This window comes from Bos indicus x Bos taurus, chromosome 3 (genome assembly GCF_003369695.1).
Source record: "Bos indicus x Bos taurus breed Angus x Brahman F1 hybrid chromosome 3, Bos_hybrid_MaternalHap_v2.0, whole genome shotgun sequence".
Classification (NCBI taxonomy): domain Eukaryota; kingdom Metazoa; phylum Chordata; class Mammalia; order Artiodactyla; family Bovidae; genus Bos; species Bos indicus x Bos taurus.
This window is the reverse complement of record NC_040078.1, coordinates 44,710,218-44,736,263: the sequence shown is the minus strand read 5'-3', so window position 1 is coordinate 44,736,263 and position 26,046 is coordinate 44,710,218. Positions and strand designations below refer to the sequence as shown.

Genomic DNA, 26,046 nt, shown 5'->3' with positions numbered 1-26,046 from the left:
ATGTACTCTGCATATAAGTTAAATAAGCAGGATGACAATATGCAGCCTTGATGTACTCCTTTTCCTATTTGTAACCAGTCTGTTGTTCCATGTCAAGTTCTATCTGTTGCTTCCTGACCTGCATACAGATTTCTCAAGAGGCAGGTCAGGTGGTCTGGTATTCCCATCTCCTTCAGAATTTTCCACAGTTTGCTGTGGTCCACACAGTCAAAGGCTTTGGCATAGTCAATAAAGCAGGAATAGATGTTTTTCTGGAACTCTCTTGCTTTTTCGATGATCCAGCAGATGTTGGCAATTTGATCTCTGGTTCCTCTGCCTTTTCTAAAACCAGCTTGAACATCTGGAAGGTCACAGTTCATGTATTGCTGAAGCCTGGCGTGGAGAATTTTAAGCATTACTTTACTAGCATGTGAGATGAGTGCAATTGTGTAGTAGTTTGAGCATTCTTTGGCATTGCCTTTCTTTGGGATTGGAATGAAAACTGACCTTTTCCAGCCTGTGGCCACTGCTGAGTTTTCCAAATTTGCTGGCATATTGAGTGCAGCACTTCCACAGAATCATCTTCCAGGATTTGGAATAGCTCCACTGGAATTCCATCACCTCCACTAGCTTTGTCAGTAGTGATGCTTTCTAAGGCCCACTTGACTTCACATTCCAGGATGTCTGGCTCTAGATGAGTGATCACACCATCGTGATTATCTTGGTCATGAAGATATTTTTTGTAGAGTTCTTCTGTGTATTCTTGCCATCTCTTCTTAATATCTTCTGCTTCTGTTAGGTCCATACCATTTCTGTCCTTTATCGAGCCCATCTTTGTATGAAATGTTGCCTTGGTATCTCTAATTTTCTTGAAGACATCTCTAGTCTTTCCCATTGTTTTGTTTTCCTCTATTTCTTTGTGTTGATTACCGAGGAAGGCTTTCTTATCTCTCCTTGCTGTTCTTTGGAACTCTGCATTCAGATGCTTATATCTTTCCTTATCTCCTTTGCTTTTCACTTCTCTTCTTTTCACAGCTATTTGTAAGGCCTCCTTAGACAGCCATTTGGTTTTTTGCATTTCTTTTCCATGGGGATGGTCTTGATCCCTGTCTCCTGTACAATGTCTGAACCTCTGTCCATAGTTCATCAGGCACTCTGTCTATCAGATCTAGTCCCTTAAATATATTTCTCACTTCCATTGTATAATCATAAGGGATTTGATTTAAGTCATACCTGAATGGTCTAGTGGTTTTCCCTACTTTCTTCAATTTAAGACTGAATTTGGCAATAAGGAGTTCATGATCTGAGCCACAGTCAGCTCCAGGTCTTGTTTTTGCTGACTGTATGGAACTTCTCCATCTTTGGCTGCAAAGAATATAATCAATCTAATTTCGGTGTTGACCATCTGGTGATGTCCATGTATAGAGTCTTCTCTTGTGTTGTTGGAGGAGGGTGTTTGCTATGACCAGTGAGTTCTCTTGGCAAAACTCTATTAGCCTTTGCCCTGCTTCATTCCTTATTCCAAGGCCAAATTTGCCTTTTACTCCAGGTGTTTCTTGACTCTCTACTTTTGCATTCCAGTCCCCTATAATGAAAAGGACATCTTTTTTGGGTGTTAGTTCTAAAAGGTCTTGTAGGTCTTCATAGAACTGTTCAACTTCAGTTTTTTCAGCATTACTGATTGGGACATAGGCTTGGATTACTGTGATACTGAATGGTTTGCCTTGGAAACGAACAGAGATCATTCTGTCATTTTTGAGATTGCATCCAAGTCCTGCATTTCAGACTCTTTTGTTGACCATGATGGCTACTCCTTTCTTGTAAGGGATTCCTGCCCACTGTAGTAGATATAATGGTCACCTGAGTTAAATTCACCCATTCCAGTCAATTTTTGTTTGCTGATACCTAGAATGTCAGTATTCACTCTTGCCATCTCCTGTTGACCACTTCCAATTTGCCTTGATTCATGGACCTAACATTCCAGGTTCCTATGCAATATTGCTCTTTACAGCATGGGACCTTGCTTGTATCACCAGTCACATCCACAACTGGGTATTGTTTTTACTTTGGCCCCATCCCTTCATTCTTTCTGGAGTTTTTTCTCCACTGATCTCCAGTAGTATATTGGGCCCTTACCAACCTGGGGAGTTCCTGTTTCAGTATCCTACCATTTTGCCTTTTCATACTGTTCATGGTGTTCTTTCCTTGCTATTTAACTGGGGCCAAACTATGGTGGAGGTAATGAAGATAATGGTGACCTCCTTCAAAAGATCCCATGCATGTACTGCTCCGCTGGAGACTCCTGGATACTTACAGGCAAGTCTGGGTCAGTCTCTTGTCGGATCATTGCTCCTTTCTCCTGGATCCTGGTGCACAAGGTTCTGTTTGTACCCTCCAAGAGTCTATTTCGCGTTAATGGCAGCTTCCTTCAAGAGGGCTTCTGCCATACCCACGTCCCACGTCTGCTACACCCAGAGCCCCTGTCCCTGTGGCAGTCCACTGCTGACCCGTACTGCCACAGGGGACACTCAAACACAGTTCTGTCTCAGTCTCTGTGGGGTCCCTGGGTCCTGGTGAGCACAAGGTTTGTTTGAGCCCTCTGAGCATCTCTGATAGGAATTGGGTTTCACTCTAAATGCAAATTCGCCCCTACTCTCATCTTACTGGGGTTTCTCTGACTTTGGATGTGGGGTATCTCCTCATAGCCAGGCCAGCGAAGCACATCCACTGCTCCTGAATTTCGATGTTCGGTATCTCATGGCTTCTGCTCCTGACCTTGGACATGGGGTATCTCCTATCTGCCGCTCAAGTGGCTCCAACGCCGCTCAACTGCAGCTCACTGCTCCTTTAAACTAGTTGTAGGATCTAGTTTTGGAGGCCATCTTAAATCTAAAATGGAGCAGAAATAATAAATTTAATGACTGAAGTAAAATGTTCCAGATAATTTCAAAGATCACACTTTTTCAAACATATTTTTGACCTCCCACCTCCAAAATGTGTTCTTATTTTTTAAAGAATCCTCCAACCCCAGCATATCTGATGTGAACACAAACTTGAACATCAAACTACTTGTGTTAACTGTATTAACCCAGAAAATTAGTCAGGAGATGTCTGATGGTGAAGTGAAAATATTGTACTACTTCCAAAATTTTTACCCGTAAAATTTGCTAACGAAGTTAGTGCTTTATTAAGGTTTACTGATTCGAAAACGGAACATATAAACTTACGGTCTTGATGAATAAGGCCTGTGTACCTTTGTGGTGGGTGAGGGTGGATGAAGTTGGTGGAGGAGAAAATGAAATACTGTGCCATAGGAGAGGCAGTGGAACATTATGGTAAACGGCTTTCTAAGGGAGGGTTGTGAGCTCTGTGTCTTTCTGTAGGAACTTTTTTTTTTCTCCCCACTGTCTTGACTGCAACAGAAAAATAACAGATGGATAAGTAAAAGGAATAGTTTAAAATTCCAGTCATTTCTTCTCAGGATTTAAGAAATTCTACTTATAGTGTCCTTGTGGACTCATGGCTTGGTTTGTGGAGGTCTGCCTATCATAGATATAATAGTTTAAACAGCTGTCCCATATAGAAACTCAAAATAGATTCAATTTCTTTTAATTTAGACTTTTTGTTAATAGAAAATGTGTCCTAAGGATCCATCTTACATATCTCTTTCACTCCCAGCCCTGCCTGGGCGCTCAATAAATATTTGATTATGCTTAGAGCAGGAACACACTGGGAGTCTGAAGCCTGGAGAGGGCTTTGATTTGCTTTTACTTAACTTGTGACTTTAATCAGACATTTAGTATTCTTTACCCATGAACATGCAGAAATAATGCTTACTTTGAAGAAACTTTTTTTGAAGATGAATTAATGTTTATAAATCTAGAGTTTGTGTCAGTAAAAATTTTGGTAAGTTAGAAGAAGAAAGTATAAAAGACTAATATTCTATAAAATATGTAATGGTATCATAAAACATTATTTAAAGTATGAATCATTTCTAAATATTACTTCTAAAAATTAAAAAAAGCCTATTTCTACAAAGAACTAGAAATTCTCTTCTAGTACAGTGCCATATGACTAAATTAACTGCATTTTGATTTACTATATTTCTTGGTTTTGGAAAGTAAACTTTTTCTTCCTACTAAATCTTAGTCAGTAGGGAAAAAAACTTAGTGGGGAATGCCCCAAAGTTCCGTTCAATTTTCAAAGAGGTTCTAGACTCTCTCTCTTGCTTTCCTTTCTGAAGCATATTTAGCATTTGTTTAGTCCCTATTATATGACAGGCACTGTGCCAATAGCTTACATTTACTATCCCTTGAAAGAGGAAATGAAAACTAACTACAGTATTCTTGCCTGGAGAATCTCATGGACAGAGGTGCCTGGTCCGTATGGTTGCAGAGTCAGACTCACTGAAGCAAATAAGCATGCATACAATGTGTAATACTATAAGTAGGCAGGTCAGGTGGTTGGTATTCCCATCCCTTTCAGAATTGTCCACAGTTGACTGTGATCCACACAGTCAAAGGCTTTGGCATAGTCAATAAAGCAGGAATAGATGTTTTTCTGGAACTCTCTTGCTTTTTCCATGATCCAGCAGATGTTGGCAGTTTGATCTCTGGTTCCTCTGCCTTTTCTAAAACCAGCTTGAACATCAGGAAGTTCACGCTTCACATATTGCTGAAGCCTGGCTTGGAGAATTTTGAGCATTACTTTACTAGCGTGTGAGAAGAGTGCAATTGTGCAGTAGTTTGAGCATTCTTTGGCATTGCCTTTCTTTGGGATTGGAATGAAAACTGACCTTTTCCAGCCTGTGGCCACTGCTGACTTTTCCAAATTTGCTGGCATATTGAGTGCAGCACTTTCACAGCATCATCTTTCAGGATTTGGAATAGCTCCACTGGAATTCTGTCACCTCCACTAGCTTTGTTCGTAGTGATGCTTTCTAAGGCCCACTTGACTTCACATTCCAGGATGTCTGGCTCTAGGTCAGTGATCACACCATCATGATTATCTTGGTCATGAAGATATTTTTTGTAGAGTTCTTCTGTGTTTTCTTGCCATCTCTTCTTAATATCTTCTGCTTCTGTTAGGTCCATACCATTTCTGCAGGTCAGGAAGCAACAGTTAGAACTGTTAAACATGGAACAACAGACTGGTTACAAATAGGAAAAGGAGTACGTCAAGGCTGTATATTGTCACCCTGCTTATTTAACTTCTATGCAGAGTACATCATGAGAAATGCTAGGCTGGAAGAAGGCACAAGATGGAATCAAGATTGCAGGGAGAAATATCAATGACCTCAGATATGCAGATGACACCACCCTTATGGCAGAAAGTGAAGAGGAACTAAAAAGCCTCTTGATGAAAGTGAAAGAGGAGAGTGAAAAAGTTGGCTTAAAGCTCAACATTCAGAAAACTAAGACATGGCATCCAGTCCCATCACTTCATGGCAAATAGATTGGGGAACAGTGGAAACGGTGGCAGACTTTATTTTTTGGGGCTCTAAAATCATTGAAAGATGGTAATTGCAGCCATGAAATTAAAAGATGCTTACTCCTTGGAAGGAAAGTTATAACCAACCTAGATAGCATATTCAAAAGCAGAGACATTACTTTGCCAACAAAGGTTCATCTAGTCAAGGTTATGGTTTTTCCTGTGGTCATGTATGGGTGTGAGAGTTGGACTGTGAAGAAGGCTGAGCACCAAAGAATTGATGCTTTTGAACTGTGGTGTTGGAGAAGACTCTTGAGAGTCCCTTGGACTGCAAGGAGATCCTACCAGTCCATCCTAAAGGAGATGGTGTTCATTGGTGTTCATTGGTAGGACTAATGTTGAAGCTGAAACTCCAATATTTGGCCACCTGATGTGAAGAGCTGACTCATTGGAAAAGACCCTGATGCTGGGAAAGATTGAGGGCAGGAGGAGAAGGGGACGACAGAGGATGAGTTGTTTGGATGGCATCACCGACTCAATGGACATGAGTTTGGGTGAACTCCAAGAGTTGGTTATGGACAGGGAGGCCTTCCATGGGATCGCAAAGAGTCAGACACTACTGAGCGACTGAACTGAACAATATACTCTTTGGTTCCACTTGGTTAAGATGGTGTGTGCCTAGCTTCTCCATTGTAAAATCACTCCTTTCTCTTTATAAGTAGTAAACATTTCTTCAGGTGCACCTTTGAGGCTGTATAATTACTTGATTCCTTACCTTACATTAAAATTTAAATTAATATGTTTGTGTGAGTATGTGTGTGTGGTTTTCTATTTCAGTCAGTGGATTTTAGTCCATTACTATGCCTATGTATTTTGATATATTAATTGCCTGTTTGACTAGTAGGACCAGTTTGGCAAATCGCACCATCTTCAAACATTTTTATTACCTTTTGACACATTCCCATCATTCTTTGTTTCTTTCTGGTACAACAAGACAATCTAGTCTCTTCTTGCACTTTTCTTGCCTGAGCCCTGGAATCAGCCATTTCTCTAACAAGCCCTGGTTAGTATTTGTGGAAAAAAGTATGTTTAGGGCATAGTATTAATATCTTGGCGTTAGATATGTTCGTTGCTTTTTGGATATCATTATTCTGAGATCTGAGTGGACATAGATACAAAACGTTTCTGTATAATCACGTTTTTCTATCTATATTGAATTATCTATTTATATATATTAAAAACAACAATTTCATACCAACACCTCTAACTTAAACCCGGTACCATGAGAGTTCATTCTAGTTTTCTTTCTTTCCATATTTGTAGTTAGTTCCTTTTCTGACTATGAGAAACAGACTCTCATTATCCTTTACGTATCAACTTATTTGATTGATTTTCTGTTTGTAAACCATCTTGCATAACTCATGTCATCTTCCTTCCTAAGTGGAGGTACTCCTCACCTCACCCCACTGGACCGCAACCACGGGGGAGAGGGGCATCCTCTTTTCTGCTCTAGGATCTTGTTCCATGCTGGCCTTGGCTCCCCCATGCTGCCCACATGGACTATGCACTTTCTCCCCCTGACTGGATTGTTACTTCCCATTCTGGACCACTCTTTGCAGGGACGACCTTATCATCTTGCCAAGACCTTCACATCCTGCTCTGGGCCACCTTGCCTTTGCCTCTCTTCCTCCACCAGCATGGACACCATCCTTGCTCTGCATTACCAAATAAGCTTTAGGACTGAATTGTTCGGGAAGTGAAAGGGGAAAGGAAGAAATGACAGCTGCTTTCAAGTGCTCACTTTGTTTCTGCATGGGAAGCAAAAGACTGTTGAGTCCAGTGCGATAGGAAGGAGATGAGAATGGCATAAACCAAGGTGCTAGTAGGAGATTTTGATCAGAAAAGTTAAGTAATTTGTCCACAGTGATACAGTTAGTTAAATAATAGAACCAGAACTATAACCTGGCACTGTACTCTCTGATCTCTTATAAATACTTTTCCCCCCCAATAGATGAGTTTGAAGTCTATTAGGGTATAAGACTATGAATGTAGATAATAATTATAGCCTACGAAGATCAAAACAAAAAAGGAATTTTAAGAATCTAGCGATTTTTTAAAAAATCCCTTCCAAAATATATATATTTAGAATCACAATAAATCAGAAATTGCAACTTGGAAGCACATTTGGAGCATGTAGAGCTGTGATTTCAGAAAGCTGAAATTTTTTTCCTTCTTTCAGGGAATTATTATATAGAATTTTATTTTAACCAGGTCAGTATGTTAAACTAAAACTAATGGATGATGATGAGGATAATAAGAGCTAATATTCTTTAAGCACTTACCATCTGCTGGGCAGGATTCTAAGTACTCTAAATGCCTTATTTAAGTCTCACACAATACAATGAGGTAGATAGTATAACTTTCCTCATTTTACAAATGTGAAAACTGAAGTACAGAGAAAAGTTATTGGCTCAATATTGCATGTGTAGAGGTTGTTGAAGCAGGACTCCAGAAACTGTGGCAGTAACTTGAAAACTATATTCTAAGGTAACATCTGAAAAGATCCTATCAACATGCTTCAGTTGACTATTATGGATCATTTAGAGTTTTTACTCAATGTAAAGTCTTGTTGCCATGCCTGCCACAGGACATTATTGGTGATTTGAAATATTCTGTGATAGTGAGTTGGCAGTTTTAATGGTATGAATTTTAGAGTAAATTCACCTGGCTTGCTTATCTCTCAGTAAAAAAAAAAAAAAAAGGAAGAGAATGTGAAATGAGTTAAGGAGGCACAGTGTATGTCAGTGGTTCTCAGTAGCAGCGTGGCTGGGCAGCAGGGTAAGAGTTTTGGATCCCCAGGTGCAGTTTCAAAATAAACTGCAAACCTGTAGAGGTTCTGTCCTTCCTGAAGGCAGGTTCTGTTGCTACTAAAACCCTTTGATGGAGAAGCTTTTAATCTAAAATGAGTAAGAGAAAGGACAAAAAAATGCATTCAGAACAAATCTCTAATGCATTAAAAGACCTATCACAGCCCCTGGCACCAGGAAAATGCTGGACACATTCTTCATATCCCATTAATGAGGATGCGACAGGGGCATGCATGTATGCCACATATGGTCATCACTGTCACATGTAGAAATGCACATGTAAGGTTACCCTGGCATAAATTTCCCAAAGATGATCCCACACCAGCAGATAAGATTTTCATCCAATGTCAATTTTTTAGTTATGATGTTTAGATTAATTTACTTATATACATATAAGATCACATACATATATGAATGTGTGATTCTTCAATATATACATTAAATGACTTACTAATGTAGAAATATCACCTTTTGCACTTCCACATGCATCTTCAACACTCTTTTAAGTCATCTAATATTCTTTTTTCATTGGAAGAAGTGATACAGTTATACAGTTCAACAACCAGAAAGAGGGAGCTCAGAGTCTCTGTGTCTGTGTCTCATTTTTAGTCCCTGTATGTGTCCCTCAAATGTTATCTCCAACCACCAGTGCTCATTTATAGAATATTAAAATGTCAACATTTCAGTGTTCCCAAAAATATATTTCTTGATCTCTAACATAAGCAATTAGCATGTTGCTTAAAACCCACCAAAATGATTTATTTGAATGTGTGTGTGTGTGTGTGCGCTCAGTCATGTCCGTCTCTTTGCGTCCCCATGGACTATTAGCCTACCCTGCAACTCTGTCCATGGAATTTTCCAGGCAAGAATACTGGGGTGGATTGCCATTTCCTGCTCCAGGGAATCTTCCTGATCCAGGGATCAAATCTGCGTCTCCTGCTTTGGCAGGCAGATTCTTTACCACTGAGGCACCTGGAAAGCCCATAATAAATTCACATGGTTCAATATTCATAAATTTTAAAACACACATTTAATGAAGTCTCCTTCCCATCTTATATGCTATCTCCCCAATTCCCACTCCCACTTATGTGCATGCTGCCGTTCGTTACTTTTGTAGCCTTCCAAGTTACTGTATGGATGTGCAACAAATACAAATATACATTCTGATTTTACTTTTAATGAAGGTAATAATATGCTATAAATATTTCTGTACTTTTCTTTATTAATGTAACACATCTTAGATAATTTCAGTTATTAGTCTTTTATAGCTATATGATCTTCTGATATATGCGTGTACCAGAATTTATTTAATCTGACTCCTACTGGTGAAAATTTATTTTTAACCTTTTGCTACTATAAGCAGTGCTTCAGTGAATACCTTGGGCATGCATTATTTTGTGAATGTGCCAGTAGATCTGTGGAATAAATACCTAAAAATGAAATTGCCGAACCAGAGGCTATTCAGTTTTGATAGTTCATTATTAATTGTTCAGTCTTGGACAAGTTAGCTAATTTCTTGTCAACTTTGTTTCTTATCTTTGATAGGGATTCAGACAGAAAAGAGATTAATGTCTGAAAAAAACTCAAGAATTCACTTGATTAAAAGTCTAATGTACACACTACGTCAGCAAAGATAACATTTCAGTCACTAGACTTTTTGATCTATCACCTAAATATTTTTGAGCACATCTCCCCACATGTGTATATTTTAAATTTACAAATTATCTCTACTTACACTACTATATTTATATATTTTATCTTTATTATAAACTATGCATGTAAGTTAAAAACATTACATAAGTTAAATAGAAGGTGGTCAAAAGGTACAAACTTCCAGTTATCAAATAAGTGATGGGAATGTAATGTATAGGGTGGTAACTATAATTAATAATACTCTATTGTATATTTGAATTGCTAAGAGAGCAAATCCTAAAAGTTCAATAGATCTCATCACAAGAAAGAAATATGGTAAATATGTGTGGTGATGGATGTTAGCTAGACATCCATGTTATGGTAATCATTTCTCAATATGTACATATATCAAATAATTTTGTTGGACACTTGAAACTAATATAATGTTTTTTGTCAACTGGCTCCCCTGGTCATAGGATTTCTCATGCAAGAATACTGGAATGGTTCCCCATTTCCTTCTTCAGGGGATCTTCCCAACTCAGGGATCAAACCTGCATCTCTTGTGTCTCCTGCAGGCAGATTCTTTACCACTGAGCCACCTGGAAGCCCCCAATAAAAAAGAGTTAAATATAAATGGAAGTTCCTTCATGTAGCCTATGAGCTGTCTAATAATGTATGTCCTGAAATTCATAGACCCCTTATGGAATTTTGTAATATAGTAGAGTAGGATAACAAATTAGGGGACGTGGTAACTCTGGGAGAAAGTTATAAAAAAGTAACAAACTGCAATAAGCATTCCTTTTTCTTGTTAGTAAAATGGGAAAATAATATTTATATTAATGGATATGTAGTGAGAATTGAATAATATGAGAGATATTGTTTGGTTAAGTAGTGAATAAAATATTTAATGGCAGAAAACTGATCTGTGAAGGTCTATAAAAGAAATGTTTAGATTTGGCTTTGAAATAATTTTTAACTTTATTGAAACCTAATGATAGTATGGCATATCATTTTTCTAGGCTTCAATTATGTTCTTCCGAAACAAATATAGGAAATTATACCTAAAGAATTAAAAGACTTGATTAAAATTTTTTTTTCAGGAGCCATATCATTTCTTTTTTAAAGGTTTATATTAATAGGGCTCAGGGAAACAGTAGGAAAAATTAATCCTCTTCTGTCTTGTATGTTTTTACTGTGCTTCTGTTGTGCAGAGGAGATCACTATACTTCCTAAAATGGGGCTGTTTAAATAATTGGCTTTCTGTTGCCTCCAGTGTCATGATTCTTCCTTATTTGAAGGATGTTAATGGTGTTGGAGGTACTGACTTGAAAGGTGATGTGTCAACTCTGTTTGTGGGTGTTTTATGACTTAATTTGTCATTTTAAGAAAATGCATTGTGTTTTACTGAACAAGTTACATTTGGATAATAAAATTGGCAGTGAATTTCAGGAAGAGAGGTTTCTACTTTTAAAGAAAAGTGTGTATTATAAAGTATATAAAAAAGGTACGCACGTGTGGTAATCACATGAATGCTTGAGCAGCATTGTATAATCAAGCATCTAATTTTTCAGACACATCTTACCTCTCTCACAAATCAGAAAATAATGTAATTTTATTGTTAAGAACCCTCTTTTCCCTCCCCTGCAATTTAATTAATACTTGTTAAGAAGAGGTAGCTGTCAGATTAGAACTGAATTTTAGAATTTTCTATTGTCTTTTGATGGAGTAGCAATCTAAACCTTTTTATTTAGGTATATTATTTCAAGGACTTTTAAAATGATAATTCCTCAGCTATTCTGATTATGAAGAGAAATTTTTAGCATTTGAATAAATAGATTGAATGGTTATTTTTTTCCATAAAAGGCAATAATAGAGAAATTATTTAAAAAGAAAAAAGTGAAGATATTCTTAAGTAAGAATAGCTGTTATCCTCAAGTTGTATTATTTTGCTCAGAAATTTTGGTGATACATACCTTTAGGATAAGGTATAGCAGCTTGTAAGTTTCTGTGGTGTTTCACAGTGTAATAAAACAGTCCTTGGAAAGGAGTGGTGAAACAAGACTAGATTTGTTACTAATATTTCACCTTCCTGAAATCATTAATTTATTCTACAAATACTTATCACATTTCTAAGTAGTAAGTACTAAGGATAGAATGGTCAAACATGTAACATGGCTCATGTTACAACTTATATTGTAACAGGAAAGTGCATAAACATACATAAAATGATTGTCCTAATGAATGTTAAGGAGAGGAACAGCGGACTGAGAGGGAGAGAATAGTGAAAAAATACCTACACTGTACATAAATGCTATTCTGATAAGAACTGTCTGAGGAACTGGTACTTAATCTGAAATTGAAGGAGGTACTAAATAGAAGATTTAAGGTAGAATAATTTTTAGAAACCATACTTTTTTTTGTCTTCTTTGATAATCTCTTGATAAAAAAGTTTTAGAATGTTTTTTCCATAAAGGTCTTCTATACTTTTTCATAAGTTTATTCCAGAGTATTTTATATTTTGTTTGTATTTATCATAAATTATTACTACATATTTAAAATGTTTTCTTTTCTAACTTTTGTTGTGCTGGAGTACAGAAATATAATTTACTTTTTCATATTTATCTTTTATCAGCAATCTTCTAAATTATTTTAAAAATAATTTTTGATAACTTCTTTATATAATATTTGAAATTTTTTATGTAGAAAATCTTATGGGTGTATATTAATAGTTTTGTCCTATTTATTCAATCTTTATACCTTGTATTTATTTTTTCATTCTTATTGATCTGGCTAAAAGATGCCTTATAAAGTTATTAGTGATGGGACATCCTTGTATTATCCCTGATGCTGTTTCTATTGTTCAGTTGCTAAGTCATGTCCGACTCTTTGCGACTCCCATGGACTGCAGCACACCAGACCCTTTTGTCCTTCACTATCTCCTGGAGCTGCACATATTCATGTCCACTGAGTCAGTGATGCTATCTAACCATTTCATCCTCTTCTGCCCCTTTCTCCTTTTGGCTTCAGTCTTTCCCAGCATCAGGGTCTTTTCCAGTGAGTTGGCTTTTCACATCAGGTGGCCAAAATATTGAAGCTTCAGTTTCATCATCAGTCCTTCTAATGAATATTCAGGGTTGATTTCCTTTAGAATTAACTGGTTTACTGATGCTAAAGTAAGTTTTGGGGGGATTTTTTTCATTAGTAATGATGCTTGCTAACCTTTTAAAATTACATATTTTTAATCAGGCTAAGGCAGTTTTTATTTACTCCTATGTGATGACAGGTTGATTCATAAGTGGGTGTTGAAATTTATTGAATGGTTTCCTGTACCAGCTAATGTAGTATGATCTTCTCCATTATTCACTTAATTTGATGATTTATACTAAGACATTTTCTCATTTTAACCATCCTTCGATCACTGAGATAAATTCAACTTGGCCCTTGTTTGATTTGGCTAGTTCAACTTAAAATTTAGGACTTTTGTGTTTACATTTCTGAATAAGAATGATTGGTCATCATGTTGTATATTTCAAACTTATACATTTTCTGGGGTCAATTATACCCCGGTTATTTCTTCCGTCCCCTAATAAAGCTGGGGGACAGGGGAAAGAATGATTTGTAATTACCATTGTTTGTATTAGAAATGTCAGTTTTTGTATCAAGGTCATGCTATCCTCCTTAATTTCAACATGCTAGAGTAATTTGTGTGACATTGTGACTATTTATTAGGAAAAGAACTCTTCCAATAATGCATTAGGAGCAGACCCTTGTAAGTGTTCAGATGTTAGGAGCTCCATCATAGTATTGGATAGAGACAATCACAGGGTGAGGAAGAGGGATGCTTACTTGCTATACTAGTAAATCAAGCATAAGTGATGAAGGGTGAGTGATTTAATAGTAAGGTGGTTTTTTCTTAGAGAGGTAAGTGAAATTTTCCCTAGATTGCTGTTTAGAAGTAATAGATCAAAGTAGTTGAAAAAAGTTTGACTTTTCTTCTATCATCCTGGCCGTTATTCCTGAAGAAATAGACAGTGAGGAAACTTCTTTTTCAATCTGTAATTTTTATAAATGATACTTTGATAAAACTTGGTAACCTTGGCAATTAACTCACCTAGAATTATCGTGCCAATGTGTATTAATTCCTTATTAAGTATGTAGTTCAGCAACCAAGGAGATTTACTTCTAACACATTGTAATGCAGTGTGTAGTTCAAACATTTTTATCAAAAGTGTTTATTTTCTTTGGTACAGGGAAGTTGGAATGTATACCCCAGTAGTCTTAGAGACACATCTAGGACCAATGCAAGCTTAACGTTTCTTTAAGATCTCCTGTTTTAAAGTTTCATATAAATATCACTACTCCATAATATATTTATATTTATGTTAATTTAAATATTTTTCTCTGATCGCCATAAAATATCTATATCAAGATTATGCCATGTTTTTTTTTTTATGACATTGATGATCCTCTAGATTATCACTGAGTATTGATGTGGATATAGAAATCCCAATTTAAGAAACACCCATCAAGGAATTCTGTAACTTGTCTCATCATGAAACTGTATCTGAGTTGGGAGGAATTTCCAGTTGAAGGGAAGATTTACCTCTGTGACATCAGTATGCCAAAAATTGAGTGAGAAAAAAAAATATTTCACATAGGGGCACTGTGCCTAGTAGGTACTCTTGACACACAGCAGATTTCAATGAATAGTTCTTGAATGAACTAATATATTTTCTAAAAATTAATCTCTGGTAAATAAGAAAAACTAAAGGCTTAAGAGAATGTTTGGAAGTATAGGGGGTCTTCTTAAGTTGCTGGACAGGTTTTTTTTAGTTATGAGGAAGTATACTTTTAAGGTCAGTTAGGCTAAGGTCCACCTGCATTTTTTATCTTAGGATTTATCATTCCATAATCAGCAAGACACTATCTCTTGTATTAGAGAGAAATAATGTATTGATGTGATGTGATAACCTAGTTCCTCAAAATAGAGGTAATTTCTGGTCTTTTTGGTCTTGCTCATCTGATTTGGAGGAGGGCCTAATGGCATGGCCTTACATGGACTGTATAGCCTGACTACATTTTCCGTTTCAGTCACCAGCACTCCCAGACATCTTGGGGGCATTTGGGGAGCTTTCTGACCTATTACCATCTCTTTGTTTCCCCAAAGTTGTTCTTTTTACATGCATGCCCTCAGTAAGGATTCCCTAATTTAGTAGAGGAGAAGGCAATGGCAACCCACCCCAGTACTCTTGCCTGGAAAATCCCATGGATGGAGGAGCCTGGTAGGCTGCAGTCCATGGGGTCGCTAGGAGTCGGACACGACTGAGCGACTTCACTTTCACTTTTCACTTTCATGCAGTGGAGAAGGAAATGGTGACCCATTCCAGTGTTCTTGCCTGGAGAATCCCAGGGATGGGGGAGCCTGGTGGGCTGCCGTCTATGGGGTCGCACAGAGTCAGACACGACTGAAGCGACTTAGCAGCAGCAGCAACGTAGTATAAGTAAACTGGAAGATTCAGTCAGGACATTTCTGAACCCTACAATAGTCCTGTCATAATCACTTCAGAGTGCCACTTTAACCCTAACATGTATTCAGTGCTTAAGTCCCAGGCACTTTGCTAACACATTATTCAAAACAGTCCTATGAAGTGAGTACTTTCTTTCTCCTCATTTTACAGATGAGGAAATGGTTCAAAGGTAGGAGGGAAAAGTCCATTTGCATGGTTCAGTTCAGTGCAGTTCAGTCTGTTGTGTCTGACTCTTTGCAACCCCATGGACTGCAGCACGCCAGGCTTCCCTGTCCATCACCAACTCCCAGAGCTTATTCAAACTCATGTCCATTGAGTTGGTGATGCCATCCAACCATCTCATCCTCTGTCATCCCCTTCCCCTCCTGCCTTCAATCTTTCCCAGCATATGGGTCTTTTCTAATGAGTCTGCTCTTCACATCAGATGGCCAAAGTATTGCAGTTTCAGCTTCAGCATCAGTCCTTCCAATGAATATTCAGGACTGATTTCCTTTACGATTGACTGGTTGGATCTCCTTGCAATCCAAGGGACTCTCAAGAGTCTTCTCCAACACCACAGTTCAAAAGCATAAATTCTTCAGGACTCAGTTTTCTTTAGAGTCCAACTCTTACATCCATACATGACCACTGGAAAAACCATAGCTTTGACTAGATGGACCTTTATTGGCAAAATGTTGGACCATGGTATAGCCAAGCAAATATAGTGAAATAATTCTTGTCTCCATTGGTAAATATAAAAGTTCTTGCCTCTGTATTGGAAAAACTTTGAAAGAAATAGCATTAAAAGATCAACCTTAAATCTTAAGAGCAAAAGTCCTACTTAATCATCTTTAAGCACACTTTATTCTTTTAGAAGAAAAGCCTAATTATTTTTGAACGTTTAGTATTAGATCAAATATGTACACTCTGGATACATGGAGGGTTACCAGGTGGCTGAGGTGGTAAAGAATCCCCCAGCCAATGCAAGAGACACAGGCAGGAGATGCAGATTTATTCCTGAGTAAGGAAAATCTCCTGGAGGAGGAAATGGGAACCCATGCCAGTATTCTTGCCTGGGAAATCCCATGGACAGAGGAGCCTGGTGGGCTATAGTCCATGGCATCTTGAAGAGTCAGACATGACTGAAACGACTGAGCACATACTCACTGATGCATTGTAAATACCTCTTATATAGCTTATGAGCATATCAGTTCAGTTCAGTTTAGTTGCTCAGTGGTGTCCGACTCTTTGCAACCCTATGGACTGCAGCACACCAGGCCTCCCTGTCCATCACCAACTCCCGGAGTCTACCCAAAGCCATGTCCATTGAGTCCGTGATGCCATCCAACTATCTTATCCTCTGTTGTCCCCTTCTCCTCCTGCCCCCAATTTTTCCCAGCATCAGGGTCTTTTCAAATGAGTTAGCTCTTCACATCAGGTGGCCAAAGTACTGGAGTTTCAGCTTCAACATCAGACCTACCAATGAACACCCAGGACTGATCTTTAAGATGGACTGGTTGGATCTCCTTGCACTCCAAGGGACTCTCAAGAGTCTTCTCCAACACCACAGTTCAAAGGCATCAATTCTTCAGCACTCAGCTTTCTTTATAGTCCAACTCTCACATCCATACATGACCACTGGAAAAATCATAGGCTTCACTAGACGGACCTCTGTTGACAAAGTAATGTCTCTGCTTTTTAATATGCTATCTAGGTTGGTCATAACTTTCCTTCCAAGGAGTAAGCAACTTTTAATTTCATGGCTGCAGAGGTGATCCCATTTTATAAAATTTGTGTCCAAGCTTTATTATAAAATATTTTTGGCAATTTATTTGTGTGAAATATGCTCTTTTCAGCAATATTTTAAAATATTTTTTCATATTTTATTTGCAATCCTATTTTATTCACTACCCTAACTTTGATTATATCTTATTTCATTCATTAGCCTAACTGATCATACAGTTCTTATCTATATTATTTTATTTATAAATAGATATTTCTGATATAATTTTCAGGGCCACAGTTTATCACAAAGAAAAAAAATTATCTTTATTTTAGGATTCTAAAATGTTCTATCACGTATCTTTTTTATTAAGTTAATAAAATACTAATTTTCTGTGAAAAATTTTAATCATTTGTTAAAGGTAATAAACTATATTTGCATGGATTTATATAACTTTTCTATAAAATTAGATCTATTTCTGATGGTTGTAGGAAAGTATATTCTTACAAATTTAAATGTAATAGAACAATAAAATATACAAAAGGCCTATTTTAACAAAAATTATGAAAATTCTATGAGGTTTTTTCATTTCACTTTCTAAAGTCAGCTTTGAGGGAATAAGGAGGAAAAGTCCAAGGTGGTTAATTGGTTTGAGGGACTCTGCACCTGTGATTGCCTTAGCTGACGCATGCCTTGGCAGACATGTACTTCATACACTGAGTAACTATTAAAAAGAGTGGAATGGTTTATACCTGTTTAATGGTTCCCAGGGCTATCCCTTAGAATGTAGCTTTTTTTGCTAGCAATAATGAATGATCCGGGTGGATTCGTCCAAATCATTTTACCCACGTTCCCTTGACTCGTGACAAACATACACAGTGTGATATAACCACGGTTCAGAGCTATAAGTGACGTGAATGGAACAAGTACATCTATTCTTGGCTCCTTAGCCATCAGGTCTTTCTCTAGATATCTTTGAACTTAATCAAAGAAACAAAACAAGAAGCAACACCCTTCACCTGAAATCTAGGATACCTCCAAGTTGATGGGATATGACATGAACCTCATGTATCTTTTATTCTTTGGTTTGACACCCACCTCTTAGACTGTACTTAACTGGTTGAGAAATAATGAAGTATCAGATCAAATCAGATCAGTCACTCAGTCGTGTCTGACTCTTTGCGACCCCATGAATCGCAGCACGCCAGGCCTCCCTGTCCATCACCAGCTCCCGGAGTTCACTGAGACCTACGTCCATCGAGTCAGTGATGCCATCCAGCCATCTCATCCTCTGTCATCCCCTTCTTCTCTTGCCCCCAATCCCTCCCAGCATCAGAGTCTTTTCCAATGAGTCAACTCTTCGCATGAGGTGGCCAAAGTACTGGAGTTTCAGCTTTAGCATCATTCCTTCCAATGAAGTATAGTAATTATGTAATATGTTGATACTGTGTGCGTGCTAAGTTGCTTCAGTCGTATCTGACTCTTTGCAACCCCTCTTTGCAATGGATTGTATTCTGGCAGGCTCCATCCATGGGATTCTCCAGGCATGAATACTGGAGTGGGTTGCCATTTCCTCCTCCAGGGGATCTTTCAGACTCAGGGATTGTGTCTTAAACATCTCCTACATTGGCAGGCAGATTCTTTACCACTAGTGCCACCTGGGAAGCCCTTGTTGAAGGCTTGATATTAATGGTGGATTATTTTTAGCACGATCTTTTTTTTTTCCCCATTGTTATTTCATTATTTTTTCCTCTGTGACCCCTGTCCCTTCTCAGGGATTTTTTTTTTTTTTTACACTTTGTAAGAATTGGAGTAAATTTTTAGTGAAATATGTCACCGGGTTGACCCCCAAAAGTTGTTACTCTGCATGACTATTACTGTTGTCTTTAGGCCTTCATTTCCTCTTACCCTACCTGACCTGTTCTTCCAGTGAATGTTATCCAGTTTAAAAGACCAGATGATCTTTTCTTCCAGTGCCCACACTTAATAAATCACTTGTCAACCCACTACTGATTTTGTCTCAGGGTCTTCTCCTCTCAGATCCCCTCATATCTGGAACCTGATTGTTATGGTCCCTTCCTGGTCCTCTTCCCTAAAATTCTTCAGTGATTCCACTTGTTTTTTTCTTTAATTAAAAATCCAGATTCCCCCTCCCCCTGGGAAATTCTTTTAGTATCTGGCAGTTGCATGTCTCTTTTTCCTCTTTTCAGTTCAGTTCAGATGCTCACTGGTGTCTGACACTCTTTGTGACCCCATGGATTGCAGTACTCCAGGCTTCCCTGTCCATCGTTAACTCCCTCCTAAGCTTGATCAAACTCATATCCATCAAGTCGGTGATGCCATCCAACCATCTCATCTTTTGTCGTCCCCTTCTCCTCCTGGCTTTAGTCTTTCTCAGCAAATGAGTCAGTTCTTTGAATCAGGTGGCCAAAGTATTGGAGTTTCAGCTTCAGCATCAGTTCTTCCAATGAATATTCAGGACTGATTTCCTTTAGGATTGACTGGTTGGATCTCCCTGCAGTCCAAGGGACTCTCAAGAGTCTTCTCCAACACCACAGTTCAAAAGCATCGATTCTTTGGTGCTCAGCTTTCTTTATGGTCCAACTCTCACATCCATACATGACCACTGGAAAAACTATAGCTTTGACTATATGGACCTGTGTAAGCAAAGTAGTATCTCTTTTTTCTTCTTTTGCTCTTTTCCCACTCACACTCCAGGTACCAACCTTGACAAACCACTTGCAGTTTTTAGAAACTTCAAAGTAAACTTGCTTCTAGGACTATACACCCTATTTGCTTTACATGAAATGTATATCACATTTTATCTAGTTGTTTTTATTTTTCCCCTTAGGCATGAGTTCTTGGGACAGACTCAGTTTTTCACCCTTCATCTTAGTTCTTAACATAGGAAGTAAGGATGGATGCTGAGTGAGTGCTGCTGGATGAGTGAAAGGGAGTGAGCCAAATCCTCATAATTTTTCTTGCTGTTTCCACAGTCCCTGTGCAGATTAATTGGTTTCTTTCTTCCTGTCCTCCTTCCTTTCCTACTGGCCAGAATCTTTCAGTGGCTTACTTTTTCCTATAGAATTCATTTTATGCTCATTATCATTTATACCCTCTAGTCGTCAGTCTTCAGTTGGCCTGTCCAACTATATTTCCCATATTTCATCTTATGCATGTGTTAGCCACTCAGTCATGTCCAGCTCTTTTCAACACCATGGACTGTATAGCCTACCAGGCATCTCTGTCCATGGAATTCTCCAGGCAAGAATACTGGAGTGGGTAGCCGTTCCATTCTCCATGGGAGCTTCCCGATCCAGGGATCAAACCTGGGTCTCCCACATTGCAGGCAGCTTCTTTACCATCTGAGCCTCCAGGGAAGCCCATGTTTCTTCTTAACTACCTCCAAACCTATTTCTTATCCATTCTTTTATCATGCTTTATACCATAACATCTTTGTGGTTTTATTCATGCCACACCCTCATCCATTCATTGCCTAGCAGTTTAACACTTGGAATGTCCCCTACCCCTGTTAGAATCAATCCTCCATTCTGTATCTTTCTATATTTTAATTTAATTTTTTTCCTCCATTATTATATATATCACATTCTGCTTTGAATGATTGCCTTTGGTTTTTGTTTTATTTTTGCATATCTATTTTCTGTTAGAATGGCTTCTCTGGTGGCTCACTGGTAGAGAATCCAGCTGCCAATGCAGAAGATGTGGGTTCGATCCCTGGGTTGGGAAGATCCCCTTGAGAAGGAAATGGCAACCCACTCCAGTATTGCCTGAGAAATCCTGTGGACAGAGGAGCCTGGGGGACTATAATCCATGGGGTCACAAAAGAGTTGGATAAACAACAACAACAACATTCTATTAGATAACAACTCTTTGAGGTAAGAGCTGAATTAGTTTAAAGCTGAAAGCCATAGGGTTCAGTTCAGTTCATTCACTCAGTCATGTCCAACTCTTTGCAAACCCATGGACAGCAGCAAGCCAGGACTCCTTATCCAATACCAACTCTCAGAGTTTACTTAAACTCATGTCCATTGAGTCGGTGATGCCATCCAACCATCTCATCCTTTCTTATCCCCTTCTCCTCCTGCCTTCAATCTTTGTCAGTATCAGGGTCTTTTCCAATGAGTCAGTTCTTTGCATCAGGTGGCCAAAGTATTGGAGTTTCAGCTTCAGCATCAGTCCTTCCAATGAATATTCAGGGCTGATTTCCTTTAGGATTGACTGGTTGGATCTCCTTGCAGTCCAAGGGATTCTCAAGAGTCTTCTCCAACACCACAGTTCAAAAGCATCAATTCTTCGGTGCTCAGCTTTCTTTATAGTCCAACCTTCACATCCATACATAACCACTGGAAAAACCATAGCTTTGACTAGATGGACATCTGTTGGTTAAAGTAATGTCTCTGCTTTTTAATATGCTGTCTAGGTTGTTCATAGCTTGTATTCCAAGGAGCAAGCATCTTTTAATTTCATGGCTACAGTCACCATCTGTAGTGATTTTGGAGCCTCCCAAAATAAAGTCTGTTACAGTTTCCCCATCTATTTGCCATGAAGTGATGGGACCAGATGCTATCATCTTAGTTTTCCGAATGTCGAATTTTAAGCCAACTTTTTCACTCTCCTCTTTCACTTTCATCAAGAGGCTCTTTAGTTCTTCTTTGCTTTCTGCCATAAGGGTGGTGTCATCTGCATATCTGAGGTTATTGATATTTCTCCTGGCAATCTTGATTTATACAGCTTGTGCTTCATCTAGCCCAGCATTTCTCATGAGGTACTCTGCATATAAGTTAAATAAGCAAGGTGACAATATACAGTCTTGACATGCTCCTTTCCCAATTTAGAACCAGTCTGTTGTTCCATGTCCAGTTCTAACTATTGCTTCTTGACCTGCATGCAGATTTCCCAGGAGGCAGGTCAGGTGGTCTGGTATTTCCATCTCTTTAAGAATGTTTCACAGTTTGTTGTGATCGACATAGTCAAAGCCTTTGGCATACAGGCATGGTAACTTGGGGCTTTTCTGCTACACGTAGCTACAGGCAAGGTAGCTTGGGGCTATTTAGTCACTCTGGAAAGAACATGTGTTTTGACTTGGTTTGAATCTCTATGATGCCACAGAAAGTTATGTGATCTCCTTTGTATATTTCTCGCAGTTTCTCCTTTGTATATGTCTCCCAAAAGCTAGACAATATTACAAAGTTTGCACCATTATAATGCAGATTAAATGAAATAATGTATGTAAAGCCTATAGCTTAATACGGTGGCCTGTAGCAGAAATACAATAAATGCTCATTATTATTGTTGCTGTTCCTAGTACTAAAGTATTGAAGAAGGATATTGTTTTGTTTTCCTGAGCTCTTAGTATTAATGGTTTTCATTTAATCGTGTGACTTCTTTTTAGCTGAATATAACTGAAGCTAGAGATTACCACATTAGCCTGTGGTTAAATCTTAATCATTATTTTCACTATGTTACATTCTTTTATTACTTATTCTGATATTTCAACATTTTCCTGGCAAAAAGGATTGTTTACTTCTTCAGTTTTTCCACCAACAGAGGGCCAATTTTCCAGTATTTGTGAAATGAATGATTCAGACTTTAATCTTTTAAAACTCAGTCTTTATGTTGTTTTGCGATAGAAACTATGAATTGAATTTCCTACGTTTAGAGTTATTGAAACTTTGCCATGTGGTTAGAGGAGCTTCTTTGGTGTGCCAGGCACCTAACATGTTATTCTCCCACTTAGGTGAAATTATATTGAGTATTTATATTCATAACCTTGACTGCGCCATCTGTATGGACAGTTTCTTGTACCGTCCATATTTTAGCAAGAACTTGCTAAAATTGCAGTCAACTAAGGGAAGGGAGATCTAATAATATGTCCTTATAAATTGGTAGGAAAGATATAGTCCAGATTATTTCTAATTTGAATTAAGTATTTTGTGCTTATTATCAGTTAGAGTTTCCTAAAAGTTAAAATTACGGGAAGATGATTCAGTGTGAGGAAATACCTAATGTCACTTTCCTGTTTTTCAAACTAAAGTCATGATGGAGTCATCAATAAAAATGGTATATATATATATATATATATATATATATATATACATATATATAGCCAGCAAAAATAAGAATTGGTAATATATATTTAGAATGAATTGTATAGAATTGGATATATTATCATCTACATTGGTGAGAATAAATCAAGAAATTGCACTGGAAATTAATACCTAGATCCTGGCAGAGGAATAGAATATTTCCAGAGACTAAAATACTGGAAGAGGAGAGGCAGTCAGCTCCCATTTCACCAGCTGGTGATGCTTGTGATAGATAACATTTAGTAGGCAAATTGTCAGATACTGTGAACATCAGTTAATCTGTTCATTATCTCAGGCAATTTTAAATAAAAATTTCTTTGGGATAGGTATCATTATTTTTATGTTCATTTTGTAGATGAAGAATCTAAGCTTTCAAAAAGTAGTCTACCCAATGTCATACAGCTTGTGAAAGACCAGTATGGAGTCTGAGATCAGTTCAACCTATCATTAGTCATATAATCTCAGTGCCATGCTGATAAGGCTACAAACCTTTCTGTGGATTGGAGTGAAGTCAGAGAACAGGACAGGCCTTCTTTTTTTTTTTTTTTTAATTTTTATTTTTTTTATTTTTAAACTTTACATAATTGTATTAGTTTTGCCAAATATCAAAATGAATCCGCCACAGGTATACATGTGTTCCCCATCCTGAACCCTCCTCCCTCCTCCTTCCCCATACCATCCCTCTGGGTCGTCCCAGTGCACTAGCCCCAAGCATCCAGTATCGTGCATTGAACCTGGCCTGGCAACTCGTTTCATACATGATATTTTACATGTTTCAGGACAGGCCTTCTTTAAGAATGCAGTAGCTCTGGGCCAGAGCAGAAGCACCAGCCAGCCTAGGCACCCTAACAAGGGCTAGCAAGATGGGGAGTTGCAGGTTGGTAAAGAGAAGACTGTTGTAAAGCCCTTATGGCAGTGACACCATTTTAAGCTCTGTCAAGAGGGGAAGCAAAATGAACATATGATTTAGATACTGTTTCCTGAAACTACTTTCAGTAAAGAATTTTGCAGGTCATCCCACTCTAGTACAGAGCAATTTTAGACTGCAGAACCTAAGCGGAAGAGAAAAAGTGTAGTTACAGTTGGTATAGTTACCTCTTGATCCTAGATATAAAAAAGACATTTTTCTAATCATTTCCATCTGGCTGTGAAAATGGGAAGATTTGCTCCAACAACCCAGGGAAATGAGGTTTTGTAACCAGCGCATGAGCTTTCTATGGATCCTGTTTGAGTTTGGCCTGTCAGTAATTTTACCTTAGCTTATTTGCCAGCATCCAAAGTCCACTATTAGACTTTCCATTAATTTCCTGTTGGGTTTCCAGGTGGCACAGTAGTGAAGAATCCATCTGCCAATGCAGGAAATGTAAGAGACACGGGTTTGATCTCTGAGTTGGGAAGATCCCCTGGAGTAGGAAATGGCAACCTGCTCCAGTATTCTTACCTGGAAAATTCCATAGACAGAGGAGCCTAGTGGGCTACAGTCCATTAGGTTGTAAAGAGTCAGACATGACTAAGCAACTGAGCATATATACCCACACAACCCCCTTTTAGACATCCTCTATGATTTAGCAAAATAATCACCCCATAGAGTCATTAGTTCAGTTCAGTTCAGTCACTCAGTCATGTCCGACTCTTTGCGACCCCATGAATTGCAGCACGCCAGGCCTCCCTGTCCATCACCAACTCCTGGAGTTCACCTAAACTCAGGTGCATTGAGTCGGTGATGCCATCCAGTCATCTCATCCTCTGCCATCCCCTTCTCTTCCTGCCCCCAATCCCTCATAGCATCAGGGTCTTTTCCAATGAGTCAGCTCTTCGCATGAGGTGGCCAAAGTATTGAAGTTTCAGCCTCAGCATCAGTCCTTCCAATGAACACCCAGGACTGGTCTCCTTTAGGATGGACTGGTTGGATCTCCTTGCAGTCCAAGGGACTCACAAGAGTCTTCTCCAGCACCACAGTTCATAGGTACCCATAAAAGTAATAAATGGCCTCACTGAGATAGTTTACAAACAAAACAAGAAAGTTAAGGGAAAAAAAAAAAAAAAAACCTACATATTCCCACCATACACAAACCATGAAAACCAACCCTACATATGAAATAGATCTCCCATAGGTAATAAAGAGTCAGACACGACTGAGCAATTAACACTTTACATTTTACAGATAATAAAAGATTTATATAATACCAAACATCTAGTCTGAGGGAAATAAAAGCAAATATGGCTGCGATGAAATAGAGTCAGAGTGAAATTTCATAGCAAAATGAATGAATAAAACGTGATATTTTAAGCAAGCATTGAAAGTAAAATAATTTTTTTTTTTATTCTAAGACATACATTATTACCTTTTAGCATGTCTGTAATGGGGACCTTCTTAATGACAGCCTCTTTTGAATACTTGGATTCAAGGAATAGTAGTAATGTATAATGCCCCTTTTATTAATAAAACATGGGAGAAATGGTGTTATTTCTGCCTAACTGTCCCTGCCTTTGGTCTCACTCAATAAAACCTAGAGCCTTTACCATGGACTGCATAGTAAGATCTGGTCACCCAACTGCTTCTCTGCCTGCGTCTCCTAGGATCTTCCCTCTTTTTAACTCTGCCACCTGCTACAGTCGTACTGGTCCCCTTGCTCTTCTTGGGCCATCCAGACATGCTTCTATCTCTAGACTGATGCCCTGTGTTTTCTCTGCCAGGAATGCTTTTCCCGCTAAGAACTGCATGATTCACTCTAAGATCAGCTTTAGATATGACACTTTCTTATTTAGATTTTCCCCAGCCATCTTATCTAAAATTGCAT

General features: G+C 38.2%; 1 protein-coding gene across 2 annotated transcripts in view; it reads left to right on the top strand.

Moving 5' to 3' along the window:
• SNX7 (sorting nexin 7) overlaps positions 1 to 26,046 on the top strand; it is a 118,691-nt gene that overhangs the window by 69,283 nt on the left and 23,362 nt on the right. The window lies entirely within an intron of this gene.